Here is a 14,675-nt window from a genome sequence, read left to right on the forward strand (position 1 = left end):
TACTTATGGAGTCATTAAGACATTTCAAAATATGCTACTGTGTACTTCATGTTGTGGGCTTGCTTGTCCAGATTTAGCTTGGTTACTTCTAGTCAAGCCTCGATGTCTCTTACTGAAACTTCAACACACATCAATTTTTTCATAGGTATGATTTACTCTAGGTGCATTCCCTCAGATTCTTTTGTACAAAAATCTTTGCTGTGACCATATGGACTCAACACATGACTGAGGGGCGCATGTCCAAACATGAAGTGAAAATTCAAGTAGAGTTTGTCCTCTACTGCGTGCTGAGGTTAGAACTCAGCAGAAGGACATGCAGAAGCTCTCCAAATGTGTAATACCTCTCACAGGGCCCTTCTTGTGCTTTTATAATGCTAAGCCTTTTCTTGCATGGGCACCATTTTTTGTACTTAATCTGATGTATTCCATATTTGAAAAGGTGGGGTTAACCCTTTGAGTGGGGGGGGGGGGGGTAAGCCCAATGCTTTATATGAAGAAATAGTTAACACCAGACCAAATGTATTAAAATACAACGTTTAATAAACTTGGAGGAATGTTAGTAGGATTTCGTGTGGTACTATTTTATTTATTTTTGGTGTATATTTAAGTGAATTCATTACAATCCCTTCATGGGACTTGATGATGTTCTTTAGCTTTTACGTAGAAGAAGTTCAGGAAACAGTATTAGGACAATAACCTGGGGATCAAGTATGAGGAATGGATGTCTCTCTAGAGAAGAGTGTTTCCCATTGGTGGCCCATTTTGGGTCATCTATAGCTTTCCCATGTGGCGTTATGCACAGCAGGTGCTGTTGGGCCCTTGCCACCAGAACTGCAGTAAAGGAGCCCTTCAGATGCACTGCTTTTAAACTCTCCACTGAATCATTTGCCCCTGGGAATAATAAGGAGCTTCTAGCCTGATGGGGCCTGCCACAATTGAGTGTTTGGATAGCTATTCATGCTGGATCTCGCCGAAAACGTGAGGAAATGAGCAAGAGTCTGAGACCAAGGAGGGAAACCAGTGGGTTAACCTCATGCTTTGGGCTTTTTTATATCACAGTTCTTGTCTGTCATTGAGGTTTGAGAGCTGAGAAAAGAGAGATGACAGAGGAGCCCTCCCCAGCGGGCTGCAGTTCAATTCACCAGGGAGTGGTATGCGACTGGGTGTACATCGCATCGGTACATTTTCAAGCTTCCAATTTTGGGCAGGAACAGGCAGGTCCAAAACAAATGTGTTTCAGAAAGGCCAAGCATTTAGATAAATGAAACCCTTCCAAGTGGTGTCGGGAAGATCACATACAGATAGAAATAACATGTAACAGTGTATTCAGTTATATGGTGTTGGTGTTTGTGATGGCACTATAGGCACAATGATGCTTTAGAAGCAAATGATTTCAAGTACATGTAATTATAATGGAAGGGACATGTGTACAGCCACACTGCTAATTATGTAAGTAGCTCTGGATAAGTGTAATATAAATCAAGCTATAAAGTCCCTGGAAAGACAATCCCTGACACTGTCAAAAGTAGAGATGGTAGGTTTTTAAAAAATAAATACTGTATGTGCTGTGGAAATCTGGGAGTGCTCAGCCTAGTAGCCACCGGTCTCCTCAGGTTTCAGCTTGCTACGCCCAGCCGGCCCGATCAGATTCCTCTTGTGCTGTGGGCTCCATGTCAGCTGTCCCAATGACCAGACGATAGCCATCCCTCTGGGTGTTCCAGTGTTTGAGTGATAAACAGAGGCCAGCATCAGTAGTTCTTCCACAGAAAGCTTAGGTGGAGCTCTTGGGAAAGTTACTGATCATTGTATTATCTGACCCTGCAGTCTTGAAACTATATGTGGTCAGAAAAGTCAAATATTTTAATGTTGTATTGCTTAAACGATATGCTCTCTTTTCTTTGTCTTGAATGCTATGTGAGTAAATGGAAACCAACCTACCTTGCATGGCCATGATGTTTAGAACTGTTTGTGGTTTCAGCATAATCCCTTTTTGAATCTAGTACAGGAACACGTGTAATCTTCCTGCAGACCATGAAGATGTAGTTAACATGACTATTCACAGCAGATTTGTGCTACAAATTTACTAGAACCTCAAACTGGAAATTACTTTTTGTTAAATTGTGACTGCACTTAGCTTGCTAGTAAATTGTTTCCGCATGCTGCCAGATGTCTTGTTTGTAATTATTTACTCTTTTAGGGATCTTTCTTCAGCAGTTGCAAGATGTTTGCAACCACATTTTGCTCTTGGGGTCATTTGTAATGGCAGATTTGTAGCTTACCCTCCAGATTTCTTTAAAGGTAGTCTCAAATTAAAAATGGAACGCTTTGAAGACATTGAAGGATTCAGCATGGGTTTAATGCCCCATCTCTTCCCTTCCAGCCTGGAACCTCTGACGTTCAGCCCTGGAACCTCCAAATGTTGTGGCCAGCTTTCTAATTTGACCCCACAATCATTGTGGGAGCTGATGGAGGGACTGTACCGCCACATGTTGCTGGTGATTTTTGAGGCACATGTTGGAGCAGATGCAGGGGAAGGAGACTTGCGTGTAAAGTGATTTGGAAGCTCTAGCATCTAGGCCACTAGTTACAGCGCTGAAGCAGAAAGAAGTTTGAGAGGCTTTCAAGTTTGAAGCCTCACAAGTAGATAAGTGATTTAGAATACATGACTAAAATTAAAATGGTTCCTTGAATACTTGCAGCAAAACTATCCAAATGCAGTCCTACATTTTGTAGTCATGGATAGAAATTGAAAATTTAAATGGTATAGACATAAATTATATACATAATTATATATAAATTATATATTTTTTTGCCCACAATCATTAAAATTTTTATTTATTAAACTAAACATCCAAACCAGAACCACTGTGCTTCATAAAAGCAAGAAAAATATTTTAAAGAAAAAAATGACTTTAGACTCATACAAACTGTAACATGAAAGTGTGAACAGAACACTGCTAAGGTGGAGTATCATGTGCTAGTCACCAATCTATACTGGTCATTTCCAGACTGATAACTACAGTATCCCCAAACAGGAAATGTACACCGTTTTGATTTTTTTTTTTTTGGTTGGGGGGTGGGTTTCTTCTAGCACTTCTCTTTTAGAGAATTTGGTTAACAAAATGGATGGCCTAACCAAATTTAATTCTATTAAGTTCTATTTTAAAGTGTTTGTTTAAGTTCTCCTAAAAGCCTAAGTTAACCTAAAAACTTCAGAGGCACAAGTTATTCTAAAGTCATATATTCAGTTTATATCACTATCAAAACTGACTTCTAGAGAACTTTGAAAATGTGTAGTTTCTGGAGAGGTAGGATCTGAATGCCTCCTGATTCAGAACTGAACCCAAATTTGCATTACTCAGTTAATATGTGACAGGCTAGACATTGCATTCACCAGCTACTTTATTATACATTGGTGTACAGTCTTCCATCCATCTGTTGCCATGCAGTTTATGTTAAACATCCTGGTTGGTCAACCCTACAGCAGCACGCTCGGTATTATAGACAATACCTACAACCATGGTTCTGCCAGGCTTCTCTCTGTGTTTATACTGTGTTGAGAATGGACCGCCAGCCAAATAATGTCCAGAGAGTACATGGTAAGCAGTGAACAGCAGGGCTGTAAATCGCTACTGAATAGCTACTGTATAGTTATAAATAGTTACTGAAAAATCATATTCAGGTTATTTCCCAGAAAACTTACTGTGAGTAGAGTAAAAGCAGCATTTCTATTAACAAACAAACAAAAAAACTAAAAGGGTAGCTTGTTTAAAAGTATTCAGAGTAGTGAGTATTTTTAATTGCGACCTTTGTGCTTCCTGGATCTGCTGTTATAACTGAGTAGATAGGTTGTATTGTGATCATGATTGATTAGATTTTCGAATATTGGGAGTTCAAGTATATAAAAAGGCTGAAGGCTTTCTCTGATGAACTCATCTACAAGCCTGTAAACTGTGGCCTTCTACCCGAGTGAATGACATGCTGTGGCCTAAAGTCTTCATCTGTTCTGCAGCTGAATGCCACCTCTGTTCTTCTGAGTTCTTTCTTTAAGATGCGTTCACTGTACTGCTTTCTCTGGCCATATACTGGCCATGCTTTCTCTGTAAAAAGAATCTCAGTGGTAAAGGCGCTTGACTTGTAATCAGGTTGCCAGTTCAAGTCCCACCACTGCCACTGCTGAGCCCCTGATCAAATCCCTTAAACCTTCAGTTGCTTAAGCTAGCTAGCTACATTGCAGTGGCACAACATCAGCACTGCAGGTTTGTCACACAGCAGTAAATTTAACACTATCATTTAGTTGTAGGTAAAACAACACGGCAGTGATGAATATCAAAGGTTGGCTGAAGATGTCACCAAGTAAGATAGCTGTTCGCTAACTTAGCTAGTTAAGACAGCTTAGAGCTAACTAACTTAGACTTACCCAGCTTAGTGTAATGGAAACTTATATTGCATTTGTGTTACAAGAACATGGAGCAGACAATTCCTCTTTCTCCAAACTCTGTGTGTATTGCTAGAACATCACAACAACTCTACATAGAATAATCTACTAATTTGATTTCTGAGAACGCTCTGTTGCGGGGCAGATAAGCCGGTGGGGAGCGAAACAACCCATTTTTAGATAGAAAGGGCTTGAGAGGGCTGAGTGGTATAAAGAAGTGCAGAAGGAAAGCGGATACTGCCTCTTCTTTACAGACGCCTTGTGTGTATAACTGCGATGCCCTCAGGTTGAGACAAATAATAAATAAGATTTGCTTTTGCTTTACCCACTGGTGTCAGACTCATCGTAATTATAGGATTATAGATTTCCAACACATCTGGCTAGTATAAAATTGAATATTTCTTGTATATGTTTCTTCCATTTAGATGCCGAATTTTTGCCGATTTGAAAGGCAACGTCGCCATGACACAAGAACACTGTTGCCTTACTTCATCTTAACCTCAAAAAGCTCTTGGCAGGTATGGCCATAGATGTGAGGATGTAGTGCTGTTTGCAACCTCATCCATAACCTCCTGCCACATCCTACATCCTGTTCTATTGTTTCAACTTCAAACATTTTGAAGTAGCAACAGTAAATGTATATCCATTTAAAACTATTTAGCTTATAAAGTACTATTCTTGAGCAAAAGTATTAAATTACAGTAACGAGAAGATTTGTAATGTGTTACACCACTGCTGACCATGGGCTACGTTCTGTAACTGAACACTAAGTGTGCCAAATAAGTTAGTTGCTAGTGTGTAATGATACAAAGCAGCTAGGTGTTTCAAAAACCATGTCCGGTGAGTGTATATCAAATTTCTTTGGATATAGACAGATGCTCAGGATATTGAAATGACTCTTGTGATCAGTACTTAGCCTCGTTATATCCCAAATCCCAACCTCCTACCAAATCCCACAACAGGCTTCTCATGTTTCTGTTTTTACAAATAAGGGCAGGTTTGCCTTGGTAACAGCACAGGGTTTCCATGTTCATAATGCCGTCTTGTGTCCTATTTTCATCCCTTTCTTTCTGTTCTAAAAAGAGCAGACACGTTAATGTGTGTTTACTGTAAAAGATCACCACCTTTATTTTGTGGCCAAAGTGGTGCTAGGGGCCCTCCATCAGTGTTCAGCTTCATTTGTTTATTGAAATTAGCATGCATCATGTCATTTTCAGCTGGGCTGATGAAAGCTTCTTGTTCTCGTGGACCCCCCCCACCCCAAATAGTTACATAATGTTTCAAAAACTGGGCATAGAGAGATCCTGTTTATGGCTTAAAGGTGATGACTTGCAAACAGCTGTTATGCTTTGTATGTGCTGGAGACCAATTTCTATGTAGTGTGGTCTCTCCGGATGTTATTCATATCCATGTTCACCTGACCTCTAATTTCCTACGTAAATGGGAGGTATATGATTCTCTTTGAGATATCATGGTTATGTAACTTTTAAACAGTTTATAGACACAACAAAGAAAAACATTTTCATTTTCAAGGAAAAGTCTAAGTTACCCCCCCCCCCCACACACACACACACACCTTTTGTTTTTCTGGTTTTTAAAAATTATTTTTATTTTAGATACCATTTTTTGGTGTATTTTTGTTGGTATCTTTATGGAGGATGGCAACGTTTTAATTTTACTCCTTTTAGGCTGGAGCCCAGCTGACACAGTGGACATGTTGTATTGGACTATTGTGGGAGACACTGCACAGTCTGTTTACAGCAGCCTTCCCAGGGGGCCGTGGTGTGATGGCTTAATTAAAAATTCCTGTACCTCAGGTTTTGCCAAGGGGACCTGCTCTGCTGACACAGTCAGCCCTCAAACCGTAAGATGAACATGGTCCTCAAAGTATTTGCCAAAATTCTTAAGCAGTGAAGACAGCGCCACTTTAAGTAGATGCAGTCTGACCTTTTTATTATTACATTGTAAGGCTTTCTCTTTTTTTCTTACATTTTGAGATGTTCTTCAATCTTCCAGGCTTTTGTAGTGAGGGGACATTTTGTAGTAAGAGTGACTCATCATCTGCACTATACTAATGTTACCTTGTGTTAAATGTTTGGATTTCTTTGATGCTTTTGTTTTGAATAAGGAACCAGACATTGGGCATACCTGTCTAGTACCTCTGTGCAGTATAAAGGTTTCTGACAACCCAATGGCTCTGTGTTAACCCATTAGTATAATACCGTGAAGTATAACGAATCTTTTTCACAGAGGTGAAGTTAGTAAATAAAAACTTTGCCAAAGTCTTTCTCTGCATCACGTGTAACTCGAGCAGTTTCTCACATTGAGACCGATGCATATTCATGAAGTTGAACAATCCATGTACTTTAGATTGCAATGAATTTTACATGGTATTAGGCCTACTGCTTCTAGCGGTGCTTCCAATTTTTGTGTATGTTGTAATGAGTAATGGGGGTAGATAGAGGGTAGAGTGGGCTACATATTGAATTTAGTCTGTTGCCAGGCTCACAATGCTGGTCTGTATAGTACACTGCTAGTATAGTGTGCTATATTCTAGTGCTTGCATAATTCAGTGAGAAAGCCATCAGGTCCTGGGGCCGGTTGCACTAGTAAGGCTTACATCTGGTTGTAAAATACATTGGTCAGAACCTTCTGGGTTTAACTTTAAGACTTTGAGATGAATTTTTCCTAAGACAGGGCATAAAATGTACACCTAGCTGGGAGCAAGTATAATGTCAAGTTCTATACCTTTTCTATACATGATGCCATGATCATAGCAGTCTCTTAGATGTACAGCTATAATGACTCAGGAAAAAGTCTCCTAAAATGACTTGGTAGGAGAGAACTGTTCGAGGTAACTTTTTATTTATTATTACAATGGTTTGTTTTAGAGGTAGGATGCTTTGTCAGTAGAGGTGAACTACAGCTTTATTACTGATTATATCATTAAAGGTGTTCATCTGGTGTTGTGAATTTGTCTAGTTTATTCTTGTTTATTTATAAAGATTTTCACCAAACAGACCACAGAGGTTGTAATTTACTCATCTAAGTGGTTTTATGTTACAAAGTTATATATTGTAGGGTTTATCAATAGGTCTAGAGTCAGTGTGTTGGTGTTCTTATTTATATGTTGACCAGCATATAAGTCTCCTATTGTGCACATGTTGGTTTTCTCAATGGTGTTGCATGGTACTGAATAGACAGGGATATATCCCCAAGACATAGAAAATACCCACAAACTGTAATACTGAACTGTAATAGAAATATAAACAATAGAGTGCAATGGTTTGCAGTTATGCATAAGCACCCAAAGCCTGACCTCAGGCCAGCCTCACCAACCCAAACCAGTCCTATGTATTCCCACAGTAAATGGCAGAGGGTCCAAGCAGCTTACCCTGTGCTCCCAGGGAACAATGCCTCTCCACTGCTACCAAACTCGTTCTCAGGCCTTCCTCGTCTGTCAGCATCATACACTGAACCCTGTCCAATATAGTCCTCTAAGGACAGCACATCTAAGAGATGCAGCCTAAGTGTTGAGCAACAACACTGTCTGACTTCTCCAGGCTAATTTAGATTAATGGGCCTAGTTTGTGTCATGTGTATGTGTACGTGACCCAATGGATGTCAACACACAGAAAGCCTTGCTAGGAATGCAGTGAATATAAATTTTGTAGCTGCATGTTCCTAGTGTGTCCTTTCAGCTACGCCCATCTGCACCCCCATATATATTTCACTCATTCACACCCACTTACCAACATCCATGAGTCTTGTCTGATTTTTCTTTTCTGTGGATCATCAGCCCTCCTGTATTCAGGTCTCATGTAATTACGGGACTTGATCGCACCCTAGGTTCCCACTTTGATGTGTGGGGAGCAGTGAATTCCAGGTCACAGTAGCCACTGCCCACCCCCCTCTTCTCATAGATCCATGATTACAACGCAGTAGCTTCAGTTCTGTTGCCCCATTCTTCGCACAATACACTGCATTATCTGCATGGAGGCATAAATACAATATCATACCCACATGACTTCCTGACCCCTTCTGTTGTTTGCAAGGAAAGCGCAAATGTGAAGCGACAGATGAAAGATTACCCCACAGTAAGGTTTGCTTTCACAGTGGAGTCTGTAATATGGAAAATGTGGTTTTACTCGACTGCTTCACATAGATTAGCTGGGCTGAGTTGCTCTTTAAGACAAATAATGAGACATTGCAGAATTTGTTGCCTGCAGAGTGGCTTACTGTTGTGGCCCAGAAAAGGGGGTCAGGTTAATTAAACACTGTTTGCAGTGAGGCTGTAAAAGATGTGATGTTGAAAGGTGTTTGTTGCTCTGTTCTCTTAATTCTTGTTTGAGTGAGAAATGGGAGGAACGTTTCATTATGGAAATTTTATGAAAAACATTTTTTTTTTATTGTACTGGGGTAAGAGATCCTTTATTTTTCCCTAAAATGGGATTTAGCATGTCATCTTTGACATGACATCAACAAGCTAAAACTTGTGAAAAGCAATAAAGAGAGGTAAATATTTCAAAATTAAGTTAGTGATCTACTTTTGTAATCCAGTAAACTCTTTTAATGAGACCAGGTGCAGTCTGATCCTGAAGAGGTATGTATAAATGAATCTGAGTGAGCACACATTGAGGAAACAAGAAATCAGCTTTGGAGCTCATTTGCATAATGTCGCATCACTTCAGTCTGTAGTGCTGGCTTGTCAGGCTCTTAATAGTGCATGTAATGCATAATAAGACCCAAGGAAAGCCTGCTCATGGTGATCGTTCATGTTCAACAGAGTTCTGCTGTTACTTTCCCCTACCTAGTAATCTCTTTTTGACATTCCATCCATTTGTGAATTGCTCAGTTTGTGTCAAGTTCTTCCTGACTTTGAATTACTGTATCAGTTTTCACATTTTGATATAAATCCAGCAGGTTTACTGAGGTCAACTTGAATGTGCGCCGTTTTTGTGACTGGTAGCTGATGATGCTGGCAGTCTGAAAGCGGCTGAAAGAAGAGTCATGAGTGCTGATCAGATTTAAACTGTTCTAGTCTGGAGCTTATTTAAATATGTTACATTTGCAACATGCTAGGCCAAAAACGAAATGAGCCCCATCACAGAGGAAGAGCCTAAATGTCCCAGTTGAATTTTTATACCTTTGCTAGTTGATCCTTCCCACGGCACTTTCCCCTCATTCCTTTAGATGAAAGCTGTTGGCTCTTGAAGGCTTCCTTCCGGTCTTTTGAGGAGTTTGGTTTCTGAAAGACGAGGGCACTCGACTCCTACCAGCAGGTGATTCTCCTCACTTCACAGTCGCATACTCGTTTGTCCTCGTGCTCACGTTAATCCAGTTCGTTCCAGTTTCTTCACACACACACACACACACACACACACCCCTCCTCTTGGGTGAGCCATGGGTGTTCGGCCATAACTTGTGTGCCCTTGAACTTGCTCTGCCTGGCACAGCAAGCTACGGGTTTGGCTGTGGCTCAAGATGTTTGGAAGTTTGATTCCATCTGAGGTTTGCTGCAACTCTGCCCATGAAATAAGGCGAGTTTCTCCAGGGATACTGTCAGATGCTGCTTTGGGTGAAAGCATCTTACGGAATATAAAGACTTTCTTTTTTCCTTCATTTGATGTTGATACATATTCATGATACAGTGATACAATGATACAATGTTCATACAATGCCTTTGTTTTTTTTTTGAAGACGTCAGTCAGCACAGGACCAGTTTTGCCTTGTGTATCATTTCTGGGCGTCGTCGTCGTTGGGAAGGCTTGTTTGCGGTTTCACCACCCTCCTCCTGTCGCTTGAGCGCGCGGCCTTAGACAGAGCTCCATTGTGAAGGTGCTAGCTCAGAGAATGGACGTCCGGATGCTTCTGACACACCGTCAACCACAGGATCCATCTCGTACTTCAGTGTACTTGCATGCCAAGGCCTGCTCACAAAGCCCATTGCTGCTCAGAACAGAAGTCACGTTGTGCACAACAGCTCTGCCTTCTGCTTAAAGCATATTTGAAATATTATTTGTGTAGAAATTACACCTGGTATTGAAAATCCAAAACATGTTTGACTGGACAAAAATATATTGAAAACACTCTAAATTCGATCCCTTTAAAGCATATAAATGATTGCTGCAAGGCTTCGCAGGCATCCTTTGAACTGTTTTGCCACCTGCTGTCTTGCTGTAGCATGAATATATATAACCCACATATGGTGGGTCATTACAATGGGACACACAATGTTGAGATCATTAATTAACATGTATGGTAAAAAGCATTGGCCCAAAGAGGTACCCTGGGGAACACCAGTAATGTAGAGCATTTGAATGATGACACAAGTGCCTACCAAATTTCCTCTTTGGTGGAAACTGTGTGCACTGTGAGCCCATGCCTAACAAATAATATTATATAACACACACACACGCACGCACACACACAAACATTGCTTAGTCTAACTTAACTTTCAGAAGTGTATAAAGTTTATTATTTGACCAGGTATTGGCTTATGACTGTTGATTTTAGTTTAATTATTTAAACTTTCCTATGCCCTTTGGGGGGAAAATTGTCTTGATGCACATATTTGAGCATGACCTGTATTGTGAGCATCATTATCTGTTTGCATTCTCTCACTTGTGCTTCTATTGTCCAGACGGAGGCTCCCTCACTCTCTGCCTTCTTCTGTCTTACCACTGGAAGCGATTAAACTTGGTGCTGCGGTATTGTGTTGCTCCTGCATTCGTTCCAGTCATGAGCAGTGTTATGAAGAGCTTGTGAGGGCAGCGAGCTTCTCAGGTTCAGGCCTGGAAGCCTTAGAGACCATAACAGGTGAAGGGGGAGAGTTTGGAGTCTGGGTGGTTGGGGATGTTTCCTTAAACAGGAAAAAGTGCCCTCCTCTGAGCAGCCACCACAGACGGGACACCATGTGGTTTCTCTTCTTTTCCACATCGCAGTCAGAGAAATCATTTATTTTTAATACATAATTAGTTCGGTCATTCCCAGTCTGATGATCGCTTAATTTTTAAAAAGCCATTTATTGTCAGTTCAACTCCAGCCTTTAGAGAGTGGGTTCCATTTCACCTTTTGTTCACACCACAGTTGTTGATTTCAAATCATCTGAAGCATGTACACCGTGTGTCTGCTGGTCCCCACCCTTGACCCCTTGTACCATCAGGCTTGGATAACATACGACTATCAATTAGCCATGGGAATATGTTCTCCCCTGGTGTCGGTTGGTCTTAATCGGCATCACCCCCACCCCCATCAATACGCCCAGTCCAGATAGTCATGCTTGATAATCGGTCTGAATAGCAATGAAGGCATTTAATCATCCCTGACCATCACATCACCTCCATTATGCCCCTCTGGGCTACCTCTGCAAAAGGCCAGCCACCTCAAGGACGGCTACTCGTGGAGCTAGCTGTGCTCTCCAGGCCAAGGGAGGGCGATCGAGATCGGGTTGAACAGCTGGTCGGGCTCTCGCCCAGCAGATGGCCGTGCATAAACAGTAGATCCGGGCCTGGAATATGAATTCGGGTGGGGATGGGGAGGGGGAGGTGAAAACAATGCGACCAGTCGCTCAGCAAAGAGCTGATTCATCATTATTCAAAAGCAAGCCTGAAGGGGGGCCTGTGTCGTGGCGATGGCGTAAATGCTAATGTGTCGCTTCTGAAGAGGTCCGCCGCGGGGGAGGCCTGTGTGTTTTCTAGCAGCGCCGAGGAGTGCTTTTGCGGATCATCGTTTTTGTTTTCGCTGCGTCCTCCATTTGTGAGGGTCAGTTTGAAAAGGGACATTGAAAAAGCCCACTTGACTTCTTTCCAGGTGCTGGACCTTGTGTGAGCCTATAGAGTGGGTGAGGTTCCCAAGCTGTTCACTCTCCCTCAGGGTCTGTGATCATCGTGATGAGAAGGTCCTGTTGTAGTTGTTTTTGTGTGTGTGTGTGTGTGTGCACGCACGCATGCTTGTGTTTGCCTGTCATGTAGTTAAGTACTGCCCCAGGGGTCGTAGGTCTAAATTTAGGGGTGGTGTTTGCCCATTTCACACTTTTCCAAGCCTAATCCTCCCAGAATGACTTCTCTCTCATTAGCACTATTTAATGTCTGGCCAGCGGAAGTGTAGTAGCCAAACAAAGCCCACTTACTTTTGAATACTTTCTTTAATTAAAACGGACAGCGGGTGATGAGATGGAATCTCATTCCGCCATAAGACACGTTCTTGAACATCCGGAGGTGTCTGTTACTGTGAATGACCTTTTCAGTCTTCCCACAAAAACAGATTATTTGCCTTCTTCATAGCTATTCTCTGATACATTTTCTCATGATTGGCATTTATATTGCTCACATGCTAGTATCCTGTTTACTTCCTGCTTATAAGCATCGATCGCCTTGATTTCTTGGTGATCTCTTTTTGCTTTTGTTGTTAGCACTTGCCACTAAGTATTCAAAGTTATCAGTCCAAGCTAGTTGGTCACTCTTTGTAGAAATTTGCGTTAAGGTAACCAAACACTTCACGAGCCAATCAAGTGTGTTGACAGGTCACTGAGTACAACTGTTTGAACAGCGAGATGAAAACATTTGCATCTGTCGCCCGTCATTTTAGGCGCGCTTGCTCCTTTGTCTGAACTTTTCACAGAAGAGCTTCCGTCCAGAGTCGAGTCGATTGGCTTCTAACAGTAACAATGCCAATTAAATGCTAGAATTCCTGGGTGCTAAGCATACATTTGTCATTGTGATATGAATGCAGAGAGATGGCAAGTGTGGGAATTGACAAACGCCTGCGGATTAAGCAGAATTTCCAGAGTCCCATACGATCTCCTTTAATCCCAGTAGTTTAATTGTTATGCAGTGTTCTACGGAGCCCCCCACAGAAGGGCCCCCTTGCCCCCTCAGCCGATCTTGGAACACTCCAACGTGTGGAGGACCAGCACTGGGACTCTCAGTCAGCCTGGCTCCACTGGAGCTAAATAAATAACTGGCTCCAACCTGCCCATGGCCAAATGTTGGACAGAGTAGAGCAGATAACAAAGACCTGGGTGGGGGGGTGTGAAGGGAAAACTCAGAAATGCTCATCTATTAGGGCAAACCTGAAGTGAGGAACAGTTTTGCTGGGTGTGGATGAAGGAGAGATAGAGAGTGTGTATGTGTGATGGAGATGCTACCCAGGCCTCCCAATTGTCCCTCACATAGACAGCGTGGAAGGAATGGGGGCAGGGGCATTGTTGGATGATGCCGTGAGGTTGGCCAGAGGCTCTCAGCAGTGTCGGCCACCTCTCCGACTGCATACAGCCTCTCTCCATGCTTTTCTGACCTGGACAAAGTAGTACTTGTTTAAAGTATTTCTTATTTGTGCTTTGAGGTTCCTCTATCGTCTTTTATCCGCCCACGGATACTTTGAACTGTGCTGTAGAATCTTTTGTGGTCACTTTCATTTTGAGCACTTATGGGTGCAACGCTGTTCTAAGGTAATGTTGAATTCTTTTCACTGCTTTTTGTTTTATGACTTTGGTTAATGCTGATCTAAAAACTGTACATTTGTGTTGTTACAAATTAACACGTTAATCTTTGGTTGTTTTTATTTAGTTTTGATGCATTGCTGAAAAATGGATTTAGTGGCTTTCAAGTTAGAGTAGAGCTAGAATGCAAAAGCAAACATCAGGCTTAATTCTTTTCCCTGTGTTAAGATTCTTCTCTACAACAGGTATATTGTATGAATGGACAGGTAGCTGGTCTGTGCTTTGGCTCAAACGGTATGCTGATGAGTTATTGCCTCTAGATGGCAGTGTTGTCCGAGAATAGCCAGCCAAATTTGAAAAAGCAGTCCACTCAAATGAACCTTTTGCTGTCTGCCAACATACTTTACTCCTGGGATATCAGCCCTGCATAGCATCAGACAACTTAATTCACCCTATGGCTCTTAAATTCTCACTACATTGTGGATAATGGTTGTACCCTAATCAACACGCCATATTTCAGTTAGACTTGAATGGCAAAATAAGGTCATTTTGGCTCTGTCTCTTCACTCTGTTGGAAAAGAGCGTGAGGGAGAGGGACAGAGAGAAAGAGAAGGTCCATCTTTTGCTGAGAGAAGACATGTACTGCTGTAGCTTCTACGCATTCTTTCCTCTGACAGGTTGGTGCATCGTCAAAGGAATCTATCTGGAGTATGGGTTGGAAGTCTAGCATAAATGCTTTTACTCTCATCCTCCTTGTGTCTTAAAGCTGCCCTGTCCGACAGAATCACAATAATT

At 41.7% G+C, this 14,675-nt stretch overlaps 1 protein-coding gene and 1 long non-coding RNA gene across 4 annotated transcripts in view; one reads left to right on the forward strand and one right to left on the reverse strand.

Moving 5' to 3' along the window:
• Nucleotides 1-14,675, forward strand: part of kank1a (KN motif and ankyrin repeat domains 1a) — a 42,941-nt gene that overhangs the window by 4,544 nt on the left and 23,722 nt on the right. The window lies entirely within an intron of this gene.
• LOC113589542 (uncharacterized) lies at nucleotides 566-8,169 on the reverse strand. Its single transcript, XR_003411996.3, has 3 exons — nucleotides 7,833-8,169; nucleotides 1,939-2,022; nucleotides 566-1,832 (listed from the first exon to the last, which is right to left on the reverse strand). It is a non-coding gene; the product is annotated as an uncharacterized LOC113589542 (long non-coding RNA).

Source organism: Electrophorus electricus, chromosome 5, assembly GCF_041902795.1.
Source record: "Electrophorus electricus isolate QZ-2024a chromosome 5, ASM4190279v1, whole genome shotgun sequence".
Classification (NCBI taxonomy): domain Eukaryota; kingdom Metazoa; phylum Chordata; class Actinopteri; order Gymnotiformes; family Gymnotidae; genus Electrophorus; species Electrophorus electricus.